The sequence below is a fragment of the Salvelinus namaycush genome, chromosome 29 (assembly GCF_016432855.1).
Source record: "Salvelinus namaycush isolate Seneca chromosome 29, SaNama_1.0, whole genome shotgun sequence".
Lineage (NCBI taxonomy): Eukaryota > Metazoa > Chordata > Actinopteri > Salmoniformes > Salmonidae > Salvelinus > Salvelinus namaycush.
This window is the reverse complement of record NC_052335.1, coordinates 8,393,749-8,410,689: the sequence shown is the minus strand read 5'-3', so window position 1 is coordinate 8,410,689 and position 16,941 is coordinate 8,393,749.

Below are 16,941 nucleotides of genomic sequence, written 5' to 3'. Positions count from 1 at the left end.
TTTTAAAATGTTTTACAGGGAAGACAAAATATGTAAATCTATTAGCTAACCACGTTAGCAAAAGACACCATTTTTCTTAGTCCACCATTTTTTCTCAACACCAGTAGCTATCACCAATTCGGCCAAATAAAGATATTGATAGCCACTAACCAAGAAAAAACCTCATCAGATGACAGTCTGATAACATATTTATTGTATAGCATAGGTTTTGTTAGAAAAATGTGCATATTTCAGGTATAAATCATAGTTTGCAATTGCAGCCACCGTCACAAATCTCCCCAAAGCGACTAGAATTACTACATAGAGCAACGTGTATTACCAATTTACTCATCATAAAACATTTCTTAAAAATACACAGCTCACAGCAATGGATAGACACAGATCTTGTGAATTCAGACAATATTTCAGATTTTCAAAGTGTCTTACAGCGAAAACACAATAAATCGTTATATTAGCATACCACATTTGCAAACGTTACCCGACCATTGATTCAAGGCAAAATTAGCTATAGCGTTATCATCACCAAAATACATTACTTTTTTCACTAACCTTCTCAGAATTCTTCCGATGACACTCCTGTAACATCATATTACACAATCCATATAGAGTTTGATCGAAAATGTGCATATTTAGCGGCACAAATCGTGCTTACACAATGGAAATAGTGTTCAACTACTCAAGCAATCTGCCCGGCGCCATTTTGAAAATACAACTATTTTTATCTAAAACTATTCATAAACTTGACTAAAAAAATACAGGTTGGACATGAAATGAAAGATGCTTTAGTTATTAATGCAACCGCTGAGTTAGATTTTTAAAATTAACGTTACTAGACATACAGTGTGCGTTACAGCCAGACTAGTGCCGCAATAATGGCGTCACTAATCGCCATTATTGAGTTTACATTTTTCCACATAAAAACGGAATAACATCATAAATAGCTCTTACTTTTCGACGAGCTTCCATCAGAATCTTGGCATGGTGGTCCTTTGTCCAAAATAATCGTTGCTTGGTTGTAAAACGTTGCATTCAACTTCTGATATAGCAGCTAACAAAAGCTAACAATAGCTATTTTGCCCCAACGTGTCCAAATCCTCACGACGCAATACTGAGGAAATTCCGAAAAATAGCAATATACTCGCATAATCTGATATAACTCGGTTTAAAATAGCTTCGTTATGATGCTTCTAACACCTATATCGAATTAAATTACAGACGGATACATCTAACGTTGATTACTGAGCGTTTGAAAATGGCATCTTGAGGTCCCTTTCTGCGTAATGGTCAGCGTCGAAAGGAAGGCTCCCCTCACTCCTTGGCCTTTTATAACCTCTGAGAGCTACGTAGCAGGCCCATTCCACTTCTCATTGGTTACTGACATCCAGGGGAAGGCGGGTGCAGTTCATGTCGTTCCATAGGATACACACAGACCTTAAAAACTGATCTGAGACCAGAGCTTCGCTCTCAGACCATCGCAGTACCTGTCATGGATTTCGCTGTAGAAAGAGTTCTGGGTCACCCACAGACATAATTCCAACGGTTTATGAAACTAGAGAGTGTTTTCTATCCAATAGAATTAATAATATGCATATTGTACGAGCAACAATTGAGCACGAGGCAGTTTAATTTGGCGACACCCAGAAAAAAAAAATGCTAACTGCTCCCCCTATTGACAAAAGGTTAACTGCCTTGTTCAAGGGCAAGATGAATGATTTTGACCTTGGGGATTTGATCTTGCAACCTTTCGGTTACTAGTCCAACACTCTAACCACTAGGCTAACTGCTGCCCCAAGTGGGCTGGACATGCTGAGAGATAAGTTTGGATTGGTCTACCATATTGTAATGATCGTCGTAATCCTCCTCCTCGGACGAGGAGGAGAGGCGAGAAGGATCAGACCAATATGCAGAGTGTTTAGTGTCCATGATTATTTAATGAATACAGACTGAACACTTAACATACAAAAACAACAAACGTGACAAACCGCAAACAGTCCCGTGTGGTGCGACATACACAGACACGCGATACAACCACCCACAAAACACACGTGAAACCCCGGCTGCCTTCGTTTGTCCCTGATTGAGAATCATACTATCTACAGCTGCCTCTGATTGAGAATCATACCAGGCCGAACACAAAAACCCCAACATAGAAAAACACACATAGACAACCCACCCCAACTCACGCCCTGACCAACTAAATAAATAAAAGAAAAAGGAACAATAGGTCAGGAACGTGACATAACCCCCCCCCTTAAGGTGCGAACTCCGGGCGCACCAGCATAAAGTCTAGGGGAGGGTCTGGGTGGGCGTCTGTCCACGGTGGCGGCTCTGGCGCTGGTCGTGGTCCCCACCCCACATTAGTCACTACCCGCTTTCGTAGCCTCCTCAAAATGACCACCCTCCATATAACCCCCATTAGATTAAGGGGCAGCACCGGACTGAGGGGCAACACCGGACTGAGGGGCAACACAGGAATGAGGGGCGGATCCTGGCTGGCTGGCTCTGGCGGATCCTGGCTGGCTGGCTCTGGCGGATCCTGGCTGGCTGGCTCTGGCGGATCCTGGCTGGCTGGCTCAGGCGGATCCTGGCTGGCTGGCTCAGGCTGCTCCTGACTGGCTGGCTCAGGCAGCTCCTGACTGGCTGGCTCTGGCAGCTCCTGGCTGGCTGGCTCTGGCAGCTCCTGGCTGGACGGCTCTGGCAGCTCCTGGCTGGACGGCTCTGGCTGGTCCTGGCTGGACGGCTCTGGCTGGTCCTGGCTGGACGGCTCTGGCTGGTCCTGGCTGGACGGCTCTGGCTGGTCCTGGCTGGACGGCTCTGGCTGGTCCTGGCTGGATGGCTCATAACAGACGGACAGCTCTGACGGTGCTGTGCAGGCAGACAGTTCATACAGCGCTGGGCAGGCAGACAGCTCAGACACTGGCTGCGCTGGAGAGAAGGAAGGCTCTGACAGCGCTGGACAGGTGGGAGCAGCTGGAGAGAGAACCCGGAGAGACAGCCTGGTGCGGGGGGCTGCCACCGGTGGACTGGTACGTGGAGGTGGCACCGGGTATACCGGACCGTGAAGGAGGACGCGCGCTCTTGAGCACCGAGCCTGCCCAACCTTACCAGGTTGAATGGTCCCCGTAGCCCTGCCAGTGCGGCGAGGTGGAATAGCCCGCACTGGGCTATGCTGGTGAACCGGGCACACCATTCGTAAGGCTGGTGCCATGTATGCCGGCCCGAGGAGACGCACTGGAGGCCAGATGCGTTGGGCCGGCTTCATGACATCCGGCTCGATGCCCAACTTAGCCCTACCAGTGCGGCGAGGTGGAATAGCCCGCACTGGGCTAAGCACGCGTACTGGGGACACCGTGCGCTTTACCGCATAACACGGTGTCTGACCAGTACGACGCCCTCTCACTCCACGGTAAGCACGGGGAGTTGGCTCAGGTATCCTACCCGGCTTTGCCACTCTCCTCGTGTGCCCCCCCCCCAAGAAATTTTTGGGTCTGACTCTCGGGCTCCCAACCGCGTCGCCGCGCTGCCTCCTCATACCAGCGCCTCTCTGCCTTCGCTGCCTCCAGCTCCGCCTTGGGACGGCGATATTCCCCTGGCTGAGCCCAGGGTCCTTTGCCGTCCAGGATCTCCTCCCAAGTCCAGGAGTCCTGGGTTTTTTCCCACTGCTGTCGCCTCCCTTCTCCACTCCGCTTGGTCCTAGATTGGTGGGTGGTTCTGTAACGATCGTCGTAATCCTCCTCCTCGGATGAGGAGGAGAGGCGAGAAGGATCAGACCAATATGCAGAGTGGTTAGTGTCCATGATTATTTAATGAATACAGACTGAACACTTAACATACAAAAACAACAAACGTGACAAACCGCAAACAGTCCCGTGTGGTGCGACATACACAGACACGCGATACAACCACCCACAAAACACACGTGAAACCCCGGCTGCCTTAGTATGATTCTCAATCAGGGACAAACGATCTACAGCTGCCTCTGATTGAGAATCATACCAGGCCGAACACAAAAACCCCAACATAGAAAAACACACATAGACAACCCACCCCAACTCACGCCCTGACCAACTAAATAAATAAAAGAAAAAGGAACAATAGGTCAGGAACGTGACACATATAGCACGCGTCTGTCTATTGAAACTGGTCAGTATGTTTAGGTAATCGTGTTGAACACGGCTTAATTTTTGTATATTGTGTAGTAAAACTGCATACACCTAATGTCAAGTTAAAGTGTACTGTTAACCGCTAGCTAACGTTATTAGTATGCTCTCCACTTTCTGGAGGACCGAGTTTTGAAATCAGTGGCATTCGAGTATGATAGCTAAGGAGAACACCAGTCTGGATTACATCGTCAAACTAAGGCAACCATGCATGACATCAGACAGGAGACGAGTCCAACCATGATGTATACTGTTAAGATCTTCAGATATTGCACATTTTAAATGTTGACAGAAAGTGGTTTCATTTCAAGTGTACTGTTAGCTAGCTAATGTTAGCTGGCTGGGTTGCTAGCTAACGTTATGTGTATGATCTTATTCTCTGTATCTCAGACACATTTGCTTGACTAGTTATAGCCCGCACCTGCCCGCCCGTCCAGCATCACTACTCTGGACGGTTCTGACTTAGAATATGTGGACAACTACAAATACCTAGGTGTCTGGTTAGACTGTAAACTCTCCTTTCAGACTCACATTAAACATCTGCTTTCCAAAATAAAATCTAGAATCGGCTTCCTATTTCGCAACAAAGCATCCTTCACGCATGCTGCCAAACATACCCTTGTAAAACTGACCATCCTACCGATCCTCGACTTCGGCATGTCATTTACAAAATAGCCTCCAACACTCTACTCAACAAATTAGATGCAGTCTATCACAGTGCCATCCGTTTTGTCACCAAAGCCCCATATAGTACCCACCACTGCGACCTGTATGCTCTCGTTGGCTGGCCCTCGCTTCATACTCGTCGCCAAACCCACTGGCTCCAGGTAATCTACAAGTCTCTGCTAGGCCAGCAGCATACCACCCTGCATACCACTGCTGGCTTGCTTCTGAAGCTAAGCATAGTTGGGCCTGGTCAGTCCCTGTATGGGAGACCAGATGCTGCTGGAAGTGGTGTTGGAGGGCCAGTAGGAGGTACTCTTTCCTCTGGTCTAAAAAATACAAAAAAAACAATATCCCAATATCCCAGGGCAGTGAATGTGTACACTGCCCTGTGTAGGGTGCTGTCTTTCGGATTGGATGTTAAACAGGTGTCCTGACTCTCTGAGGTCATGAAAGATCACATGGCACGTATTGTAAGAGTAGGGGTGTTAACCCCGGTGTCCTGGCTAAATTCCTAATCTGGCCCTCAAACCATCACGGTCACCTAATAATCCCCAGTTTACAATTGGCTCATTCATCTCCATCCTCTCCCCTGTAGCTATTCCCCAGGACGTTGCTGTAAATGAGAATGTGTTCTCAGTCAACTTACTTGGTAAAATAACAGAAATATAAAAAAGGTAAAACCCCGCCTCAGCTCACTGGTCACCATAGCTGCACCCACCTGTAGCACGTGCTCCAGCAGGTATGCTGGAGCACGTGAAAGCCAATTGGAGCAGACCCAAAGCCAATTCTTCATTTGGCCGCCTCTCCTTCCAGTTCTCTGCTGCCAATGACAGGAACGAACTGCAAAAATCTCTGAAGCTGGAGACTTACCTCCCTCACTAGCTTTAAGCACCAGCTCACAGATCACTGCACCTATACATAGCTCATCTGTAAATATCCTATCCAATCTACCTCATCCCCATACTTTATTTTTTTTAAATTATCTTGCTCCTTTGCACCCCAGTATCTCTACTTGCACATTCATCTTCTGCACACCCTACCATTTCAGTGTTTAATTGCTATATAGTAATTACTTCGCCACCATGGCCTATTTATTGCCTTACCTCTCTCATCCTACCTCACATGCTGTATGCTGTATGTATTTCAAATGTATTATTGACTGTATGTTTGTTTATTCCATGTGTAACTCTGTGTTGTTGTATGTGTTGAACTGCTTTGCTTTATCTTGTCCAGGTCGCAGTTGCAAATGAGAACTTGTTCTCAACTAGCCTACCTGATTAAATAAAGGTGAAATAAATAAAAAAATTATAAATAGAACGTGGTTGGTTAGCTACTTGCAGATTCATGAAGGGTAGTAATGCCATGAGTTGTGATTATGGTCCATTGTTTAGCTAGCTAGCTAGTTAGCTACATGTCTTAACAAAAGACTCCACTCTAATTTTGACAAAGTATTTTAATTTCACGTTAAAGTGTACTGTTAGCTAGCTAGCTAACGTTAGCTGGCTGGCTGGCTCGCTAACTAACGTTACGTCATGCGTTGGGATTCATTGTTTACCTAGCTAGCTATCGAGATACATTTTTTCACAAAATACTTTCGTCTTAGTGTGCCAAAGCGCAGGATAACTGGTGCGTTTTTGAATGCTCAACACCCGCTGGATATATCCAGTGTCAGTAAACGTTGGCAACAAAGCATAATTAAATTGTTGCCAGCAGCACAGTTAAGGTCACCAACACTCTGGAAAACATGAAAAAAGCCTAACCAGCTCTGCTAGGGCGAGTAAAATGGTCAGAGTGGGGTGTTCTCTCATTATGTGTTTGGAAGTAGCTAGCCAGTGTTAGCCAGTTAGCGTGGGTGCTTGACTGTAGTTGTGAGGTCAGAGCTTTCAGAACAACAATACTTATTGTCCAGTGTCCAGTGTGCTCTCTGAACGTGAAACCGGAGATAGAGTGATAGGGTGAGTAATGTTCAGTGAGCTGTTTTCTCTCTCTTAAGATGCCTGGAAGTAGCTGGCAAGTTAGTACAGAACGGTTGGATCAACCCTTAAAGAGATGGGTGGGGCTAAGGCTTAAGAGGGTGTGAACAATGTTGAATTGGTGTAGACAAAGAAGGGCTCTCCAATAGTAGTACCAAAACATTGAAAGACATTTTTCTCAAAAGCGAGTTTACAAGTTGATCAACATTCAAAGCAGAATTACTTTCCCATTGTTTCCTCAAATGCAGTGTGTGATTTTGTAGCTCTGAGGATCTACTTTTAGCCAATGTAAAAAACTGAAATGCAAATGTTGCTACATAAGACCAAATCCAGGCGGTGTCACATATTTAAGACTTTACAACTGGTAATTACCAACTTCCCAGTTGGTTATGAATGCAGTATATCCTCTTTGGGCTGCAGGGGCAGTATTGAGTAGCCTGGATAAAAGGTGCCCATTTCAAACGGCCTCGTACTCAATTCTTGCTCGTACAATATGCATATTATTATTACTATTGGATAGAAAACACTCTCTAGTTTCTAAAACCGTTTGAATTATATCTGTGAGTAAAACAGAACTCATTTTGCAGCAAACTTCCTGACAGGAAGTGGAAAATCTGAAATCGATGCTCTGTTCTAGTGCCTGCCTATAAATGTGCTTGATATGTATTAGTATACATGCACTTCATACGCCTTCCACTAGATGTCAACAGGCAGTGAGAGAAGAAATTGAGTGTATAACTTGATCTGAGGTCGAATAAAAGCTCTTGGCATGACGTGACACCAATTTCCTGTTTTCTGGAACGCGCGAGAAGGGACCGGGTATTGCCTTCTGAAAAGCTGTCGTTATAGACGACTAATATATCCGGCTTTGATTTTATTTGATAAATGTGACAATATCATCGTAAAGTATGTTTTTTCAATATAGTTTTATAGATTATTTTTCGGGACGTTAGGCGTGTTGCGTTGTCTGCGTTTGTTCACGAAGGAGAGCTTCGCGCCACTTTGCTAGCTTTCCGTGCTAATTGACTGGAGAAGAGGACATTCTAAAACCAAACAACGATTGTTCCCGACAAAGGACCCCTTGTACAACATTCTGATGGAAGATCATCAAAAGTAGGACCCATTTTATGATGCTATTTCATATATCTGTCGAACATGTGTACTATTAGTTTGCGCCCAGATTTTGGGCACTCTCTCGCTATAACGTAAGCTGGATGTCGTAATGAAGTTATTTTTAGAATTCTAACACGGCGATTGCATTAACCTTTCACGAGTATCAACCCCGTATCCGGGATCACCCCCCACCCCCCCCCACACTGATTAGCATCGCTAGCATAGCTTCACAAGTAAATAGTAGCATCTAAATATCATTAAATCACAAGTCCAAGACACCAGATGAAAGATACAGATCTTGTGAATAAACCCATCATTTCTGTTTTTTAAAATGTTTTACAGGGAAGACACAATATGTAAATCTATTAGCTAACCACGTTAGCAAAATACACCATCTTTCTTTGTCCACCATTTTCTCTCTCCACCACTAGCTATCACCAATTCGGCTAAACTAAGATATTGATAGCAACAAACCAAGAAAAAAACTCATCAGATGACAGTCTGATAACATATTTATGGTATAGGATAGGTGTTGTTAGAAAAAAGTGCATATTTCAGGTAGAAATCACAGTTTACAATTGCACCGACCATCACAAATCGACTAGAATTACTAGATAGAGCAACGTGTATGACCAATTTACTCATCATAAAACATTTCATAAAAATAGACAAAGCATAGCAATGGAAAGACACAGTTCTTGTGATTTCAGACCATATTTCAGATTTTCTAAGCGTTTTTCAGCGAAAACACAATAAATCGATAAGTTAGCATACCACATGTACAAACGTTAGTAGAGCATGAATTCAAGGCAAAGGGAGCTATAACGTTATCATCGCCAAAATATATTAATTTTTTCACTAACCTTCTCAGAATTCTTCCGATGACACTCCTGTAACATCATTTTACAACATACATATACAGTTTGTTCGAAAAGGTGCATATTTAGCCATACAAAACCGTGGTTACACAATAAAAATACTAGGAAATCAAGCCTCAATATGTCTGACGTCATCTATCAGAGTGATCTAGTTTAATTGAAAGCTAATCATATACTTGACTAAAAAATACAGGGTTGACAGGAATCGAAAGACAAATTAGTTCTTAATGCAACCGCTGACTTACATTTTTAAAATTATCCTTACTTTTCAATACAGGGTTCGCCAAGTGACGCGATAACAAACAAAATGGCGAAATATGCGTTTAAAATATTTCGACAGAACAACGATTTATCATATTAAATATTGCTTACTTTGAGCTGTTCTTCCATCAGATTCTTGGGCAATGTATTCTTTCTTGGGTTTAATCTTCTTTTGGTCGAAAGATGTCCTTTGTCCGTCTAAATGCCCGCTAACGTTCGACCGGGACCCCGAAATGTGCCCGGTGCTTCACATAGAAATGCATCAAAATCGCACTAAACGGATATAAATTGCTATAAAACGGTTTAAATTAACTACCTTATGATGTTTCTAAGTCCTATATCGAATTAAATTACAGACGGATACATTTTACGTTGATAACCGAGCCTTTGAAAATGGCATCCGGAGGTGTCTTCCTGCGTAAAGGCGAGCGTCGAAAGGGGGGCTACCCTCACTCCTTGGTCCTTTATAACCTCTGAGAGCTACGCAGAAGGCCCATTCCACTTCTCATTGGTTACTGACATCCAGGGGAAGGCGGGTGCAGTTCGTGTCGTTCCATAGGATAGACAGAGACCTTAAAAACTGATCTGAAACCAGAGCTTCGCTCTCAGACCTTTCACTGTCTGTCATGGATTTCGCTGTAGAAAGAGTTCTGGGTCACCCACAGACATCATTCCAACTTTGTATGAAACTAGAAAGTGTTTTCTATCCAATAGAATTAATAATATGCATATTGTACGAGCAAGAATTGAGTACTAGGCAGTTTAATTTGGAGACGACAAAATGCTAATTCGGAACAGCACCCCCTGTAGTCGCAAGAAGTTTTAAGAACTAGTGTATCTATCATTTCCTATACAACATGTATTTTTTAGTAACGTTTATGAATAGTTATTTGGTCAGAATAGGTGAGTGTCATAAAAATATCCGGACATTCTGGGAAAAAGATGCTACGTTAGCACAATGTATAACCACTGATTTCAGCTCTAAATATGCACATTTTCGAACAAAACATAAGTGTATGTATAACCTGATGTTATAGGACTGTCATCTGATGAAGCTTATCAAGGTTAGTCAAAAATTATATATCTTTTGCTGGTTTGTTACGATCGCTAACTTTTGCTGCTGGTAAATGGCTTGTGTTTCTGGCTATTGTGGTAAGCTAATATAATGCTATATTGTGTTTTCGCTGTAAAACACTTAAGAAATCGGAAATATTGGCTGGATTCACAAGATGCTTGTCTTTCATTTGCTGTACACCATGTATTTTTCAGAAATGTTTTATGATGAGTATTTAGGTATTTCACGTTGGTGTCTGTAATTACTCTGGCTGCTTCGGTGCTATTTGTGACGGTAGCTGTGATGGTAGCTGCAATGTAAAACTGATTTATACCTCAAATATGCAAATTTTTCGAACAAAACATAGATTTATTGTATAACATGTTATAAGACTGTCATCTGATGAAGTTGTTTCTTGGTTAGTTTGGTTGGTTCTTGGTTAGTTAGGTTGGTTTTGTGCATGCTACCTATGCTGTGAAAAATGTCTGTCCTTTTTTGTATTTGGTGGTGAGCTAACATAAATATACGTGGTGTTTTCGCTGTAAAACATTTTAAAATTCGGACATGTTGGCTGGATTCACAAGATGTTTATCTTTCATTTGCTGTATTGGACTTGTTAATGTGTGAAAGTTAAATATTTCTAAAAAATATATTTTGAATTTCGCGCCCTGCACTTGAAGTGGCTGTTGTCATATTGTGCCCGGCTTCGGGCTTGCTTTACAACTGATAATTACCAACTTCCCAGTTGGTTATGAATGCAGTATAAGTCACCTATGTAGGAAAGTCCATTATATAAATGATGCCCAGTATGAGGGGAATCTCTTAAACCTACAAAACCTCCGCTTGAGTGAAAAATATACCAGCATATCGTATAATAATATATAGCTAGAGGACTCCTGACATAATTTTTGTCTTTATCTGTTGTTGTCTAGAACTGTATTTTTGCTAGTTTAAGTGATGCCTGTCCTACCAGTAGCCTTCTTGGTGTGTGAACTGCTGACTGCTTTTAACGTGCAGATGATTGTTGACACATCAACCAGGATTAATGAGCAGGGCAATTTGTGACTGTTGTTGTTTTGGTAATCAGTGGCTGTATTGGAGGGGGAGTGGTTTCTCCTCTGCTAGGCAATCAGCAATTAGTAACGGGAGGTGTGCTTTTCACCTTTGCAAGGCAATTAGCAATTAGTATTAGTACTTCAGTCTCCCCTTTTTTCTCAGTGACAGCTGTAAGCAGTGGTCTTGCCGCAAAACTAAGACCATAGCTGAAACAAAGACGATTCTGCAGAATCGAAGGCTCCACACCACACTCTCACTTTAGTATTTTCCCTAATTATTTTCAGATGATGTCATTTTGCTCTTTTGTAGCTTTGGCAACTACAGTATGTGTGTGTGTTTTCTATACCAGCTCGCTCCTCTCCCTGTAGGCTTTACAGACGCTCCCCACCCCTTGGCTGCAACCTTTCTAATTTAGCGCACTCTGCGCGCACAACCCATGTGGAATTCCTGGTCTCTGGCAGTGTTTCGAAATGCAGATCTGCGTCAAGAATACCGAGTTCTTCTCAGCCTATTCTGCCCTTCAGTCTATTGTCTTTTTGGCCCTGATGGAGACATGGATGACCCCAGAGAACAATGCTACTCCAGCTGCTCTCTTCATCTAACTGTTTTCTCTCATAGTCCGAGAGCATCTGGTTGTCACGGTGGTGGCACATGGCTCCTCGTTTCTTCTAATTGACAATTTTTTCTCACCTGTCCATCTCCTCATTTGAATTCCATTCTGTCAATTGTCCACTCAAGCTTAACATTATTGTCATCTATCACCCACCAGGTGTCCTTAGTGTTCCTCAATGAGCTTGACACCTTGATAAGCTCATTTTCTGAACATGGCTCACCTCTCTTTGTAGTTGGCGACTTCAGACTCTGCCTTTTGACTAATTTCTTTCCAACTCTCTCTTTCCCCTCCTTACCTCTTTTGACCTTTTCCCAGTCCCCTCCCACTCACAAAGCAGGCAACACACTTTACCTTTACATTTACTAGAGGCTGTTGGCCTACTAATATCACTGCAACCCATGTCTCTGATCACTACTTTGTTTCCTTTTCTGTGTCCCTTTACTCCAACCCTATAGTAACTCAGCCCCTACCCAAATGTTAATGCACCGGCGCAATCTTCACTCTCTATCTCCCACAACTCTCTCCTCTTCTATCCTATCATCTCTTCATTCTGCTAAATCCTTCTCCCTCCTGTATCCTGATTCTGCCTCTTCCACCTTACACTCCTACCTTTCCGCATCCTATGTCCTCTTTCCTCCCGGCCGGCTCGGCCCTCCCCTCCTGCTCCGTGGCTGAGTGATTCATTGCGAGCTTACAGAATAGGGCTGCGGGCATCTGAGATTGACGACATCCGCTCCTCATTCACTCAGCTTATTGAGTCTACTGGTCCCACTCACACATAACTAACATACATACGCCTTTACCTCTTTCCCCCTCTCTCTCTACTGTAGATGAAATCCAGCTACTAGTGAGGTCCGGCCTCCTGACAACCTGCCTGCTCAACCCCTTCCCCTTCTCCTTTCTGGAGACCTTCTCCCATTCCTTACTTCCCTCATCACTGACCACTGGCTCTGACTTCAAAATGGCCTGAGTCTCTCCCCTCCTCAAGAAAGCAACATTCGACTCCTCTGATGTCAAAAATTACAGACTTTTTTTTCTTTTCTTTGCAAAACATTTGAGCGTGCTGTCTCTGACCAAGTCTCTCAGAATGATCTTCTTGACCCTAACCAGTCAAGCTTCAAGACCGGTCACTCAACCGAGACTGCTCTTCTCGGTCACGGAGACTCTCCGCACTTCCAAATCTGACTCTCTCCTCTGCTCTCATCCTCCTAGATCTATCCATTGCCTCGCACGACCAAAATATACTTTCCTATACTAACTCACACTTGACTTTATTTTCCTCCTTACTAGTTCTGACCTTGCTGATAGCTACTTTACTGAGGAAAAAATGACTTACTGTGATATGTGGTTGTCCCACCTAGCTATCTTAGTTGCTCTGTAAGTCGCTCTCGATAAGTGTCTGCTAAATGACAAAAAATGTAAAAGATTGGGAGTAGGCTGACAAGATGGAAAGACAGTGACTCTCAGCCCTAGCCCACACACTTCCTAAAGGTTCCATTCTAACTTCAGATGAACACATCATTGGTGTACATTTTTGTTACACAATTTTCTCAAGTTCCTCATCCAGACCATACTGACATACTTGTTGATCACATTTCCTGTTTGGGGTGTGTTTGCACAGGAGGATGTGGAAGCAGATAGAGATGGGAGAGACAGGAAAGACAAGACAAGACAAAGGAGGAGAGACAGGAGAGGTTCCGGATGCTCTGGAGGCTGTCACTTTTAAGCAGCTGATATGTAATTAAAATGCTAGATCCGTTTCTTACGCGTGGCGGCAGCAGAAGCGCTCAGCGGCGGTATATGCAACGTCGTAATTACAGTTTCCTGTCACCACACTCAACGGCATGGCCCGTTGGTCAGGGGGAGAAATTGAAAACGCAATCATCCCTGTGTTTACGTTGTTACTGAGAGCTGCATCTTCAGACTGATGATTTAACAATTAACTTGAAGTCATGAGAGTGTTGTGTGTGTGAGTGTTTGTCACACCTTCACAGCCACTTCCACTTGGGTAACCTCTACAATTATCAGACACGTATGGGTGTGGTGTTGTCATCATTTTGCAGGTACGGACAATGTCAGTGTGAATACTGTTAGTTTATCCTTGTTTCTCTGTTCGGCTATTCCATATTTGTGAATCAATAGGGTAATTAGACAGTGTGTGGAATAGAAATCTCCCTGATCTCACCATGCACAGTTCAATATTATACCACATTCATATTCACATTCATGTATCAGCCCAATTCCATCCTCTTTTATAACCTTTTCGGAACATTCCAAATGCAGGACCGGGAGGGGAGTGGGGGAGGGAGTACGGAACGTTCCAATTGGAAGTTGGAGAGGGGATGGGAGCATTTGCATTCAATTATGTCACAATTAACATGGAGTCAGTTAATAATATTCTCTTTCATCTCTGAGTGGCCAGGCACCAGGATGTAGGGTTGAGCCTGGAGGAGAGGAAGTGTCTCCTGTCTCCCCTGTGAGGTTAAATGAAAGAGAGGTATCCTGTCTGTTGTGTCACCGGCCATATGTGTCACACACAGGCATGCGCACGCACACACACACACACGTATGCATACACACACACACACACACACACACACACACACAGACGCCTGTACACACGAATGCACTCTATCACATATCACACACACACACACACACACACACACACACACACACACACACACACACACACACACACACACACACACACACACACACGTCACCTGGCTGTCACTGTGTCCTGCTGGGATGGCCGTCTGCCAGTCTCTGCCCAGGGAGGTGAGAGAGACAGATGTTCTTCACTGAGTTTGCATTCCAAATAGAGTGCTATTGCCTTGGTCAAAAGTAGTGCACTATATACGGAATAGGGTAGAATTTGGGACACATACATACAGCACATACATACACACATACATATGTTCACACAGTATTAGATATACAGTAGCCTATATCCATGCACACCAATATATTCTTCACATGTAAATACCAGAGACTTGGGTTTAAATACTATTTAGGATATTTAAATTACTTTGAAAGACATTTCGAAGTATGTATATTTGGATAGTAGTTGAATATTGGAATGTATTTCAATACACTCATACACCTGTGCAGTGCATACAGTACATATACCTATGTACATATGCTATCTGTTAGTCTTCCTCCGCTGACACAGATACACACACACACACACAAACACACACAGTGTCAATAGCAAATAGAGACAATCCATATTTCATTTCCTGTTGGGTCTTGGAGGGCACATCCCCTGTGGTTTCAGCCTTGTCAAACTGTCACATCTCCAGCCCTCACAGGCACAATGAAAACCGGTGATGTTCACCAACCATTCTCTTTCTACAAGACATCTTCTTTCTCGCCTTTCAGACTTCAATTGGTTGAAAGTGGTGAAATTGTCTGGAAATTTCCACTGTTTTGGCAAAAAAGCAGGAGAGCCAAACTGAACGCAAACTTTTTTTTTTGCTTATTGTGAATTTGTTGTGAACAATGATGATGAATTTGATTGGCACATGTAGCAAACATTTTGGTATTCCCCATATAAACTGTACATCGCTTTAATTAGTTGGCAATGGCTTCATATCTTATTCATAAGGGTCTGATTGCAACTTTTATATTCTTTAAATATTCACACTTTGAAAATGTCTGTTCTTATCTAATATATCTATTTGCATAACATTTCCTATGATCTATGAACCGCCTGCGAAGCACCGTAATGCATTATGAATTTAGTTCATTACACAGTTTATTATACATAGCGTATCTCAACATACAGTAACTCCATGTGGAATCGATTGACGCTGAAATCTCACTATATACAGTATATATGTATGTAATTTAACCTGGAATATATATTAACACAATAGACTGTGAAAAGGTCCAGTGCAGCAATTAATTGGGGACTTGGGTCGGATAGCAATGTGAAAGGTCTGTGTGTGGGGTATGAAAGATGGATGACTGGATGACTGGAGCTGGAGATTGGAGGTCAGTGGGGAAACACAGTAATTAAGTTCTAACTGCTACGAAGAGAGAAGGGAGAGACAGAGAGAGGTGAGAGAATGTGTGGGACAGGGAGAGAGAGAGAAGAGAGGGAGCTGTCTGTTTGGCAGGATAGAGAGGAGCCCCTCCAGGCATCAGATATGCATACACCATTTATGACATCACACAGTCAATTACATCACCTGTCAATCCGTTTTTTTACAACAGCAAGGCCTTTTTGAATAATTTGAATTTGAAAATTGTCCACAGTGTTCCTATCATCTAGTTTAAACAGTTCTGCAAAAGAAAATACTTAGAGTGCATCAAACATGATTTAGACTTTGTTTATGGAAAACTGTTTATTTCTGTATTTCATGGTTGCAACTTGCTGAAAATTGTCCACAGTGTTCCTATCATCTAGATTAAACAGTTCTGCAAAAAAGTTTACTGACAGAGTGCATCAAACATGATTTAGACCTTGTTTATGGAGAACTGTTTATTTCTGTATTTCATGGTCAAGACATTTTGTTTCAGGTCTAAGGGTAGACGTCTACTCACAGAGATTATAAAGAGAGTGGTTGATTGAGTTGCATACCCCTGTGTAACATACGTTACCTTGAGAGCATACATTGAAAACTAAATTAAACTTTGCCCCTGAAATGATTGAAATTACGAAACTATGAAAATAATGTGTAAATGTGTTCACTTGGCTTGTTAACAATGTATTGTGAAGATACTTGCTTATTAGGCAGTAGGCCTTTAAGGCTGTAGTTATGGGTGTGGTTGGAGGCGTGTCTAACCCACAGGTGCTATCTTGAATTAGGCTGCAGGCCCATTGTTTGGAGAGCCTAGAATTTTTTGCTAAAAATATGGATTTCAGAGGGGTATCCTCGAAAGCAGGTTTAAGGAGTTAGCGAAGTAACTTTGGTGAACTCTGAGGTCAACTTCAGAACTAACCTGCTCCAGGGCAGGCTAACTCACAGCTATCTCCACTTACCCTGAATAAAATTACTGATCCGCAAGTTGAGGACCAATGAAAACAGATTCCCCCCTCTTGCAAAGATTGCATCACCATCCCCTTTATTTGATGAAGACATCTTATTCAATATGTTCTTAATCAAATGTTTTTTTTGCGTAAAAAAATTGTAATGTTAAAATATACACTGAGTACAAA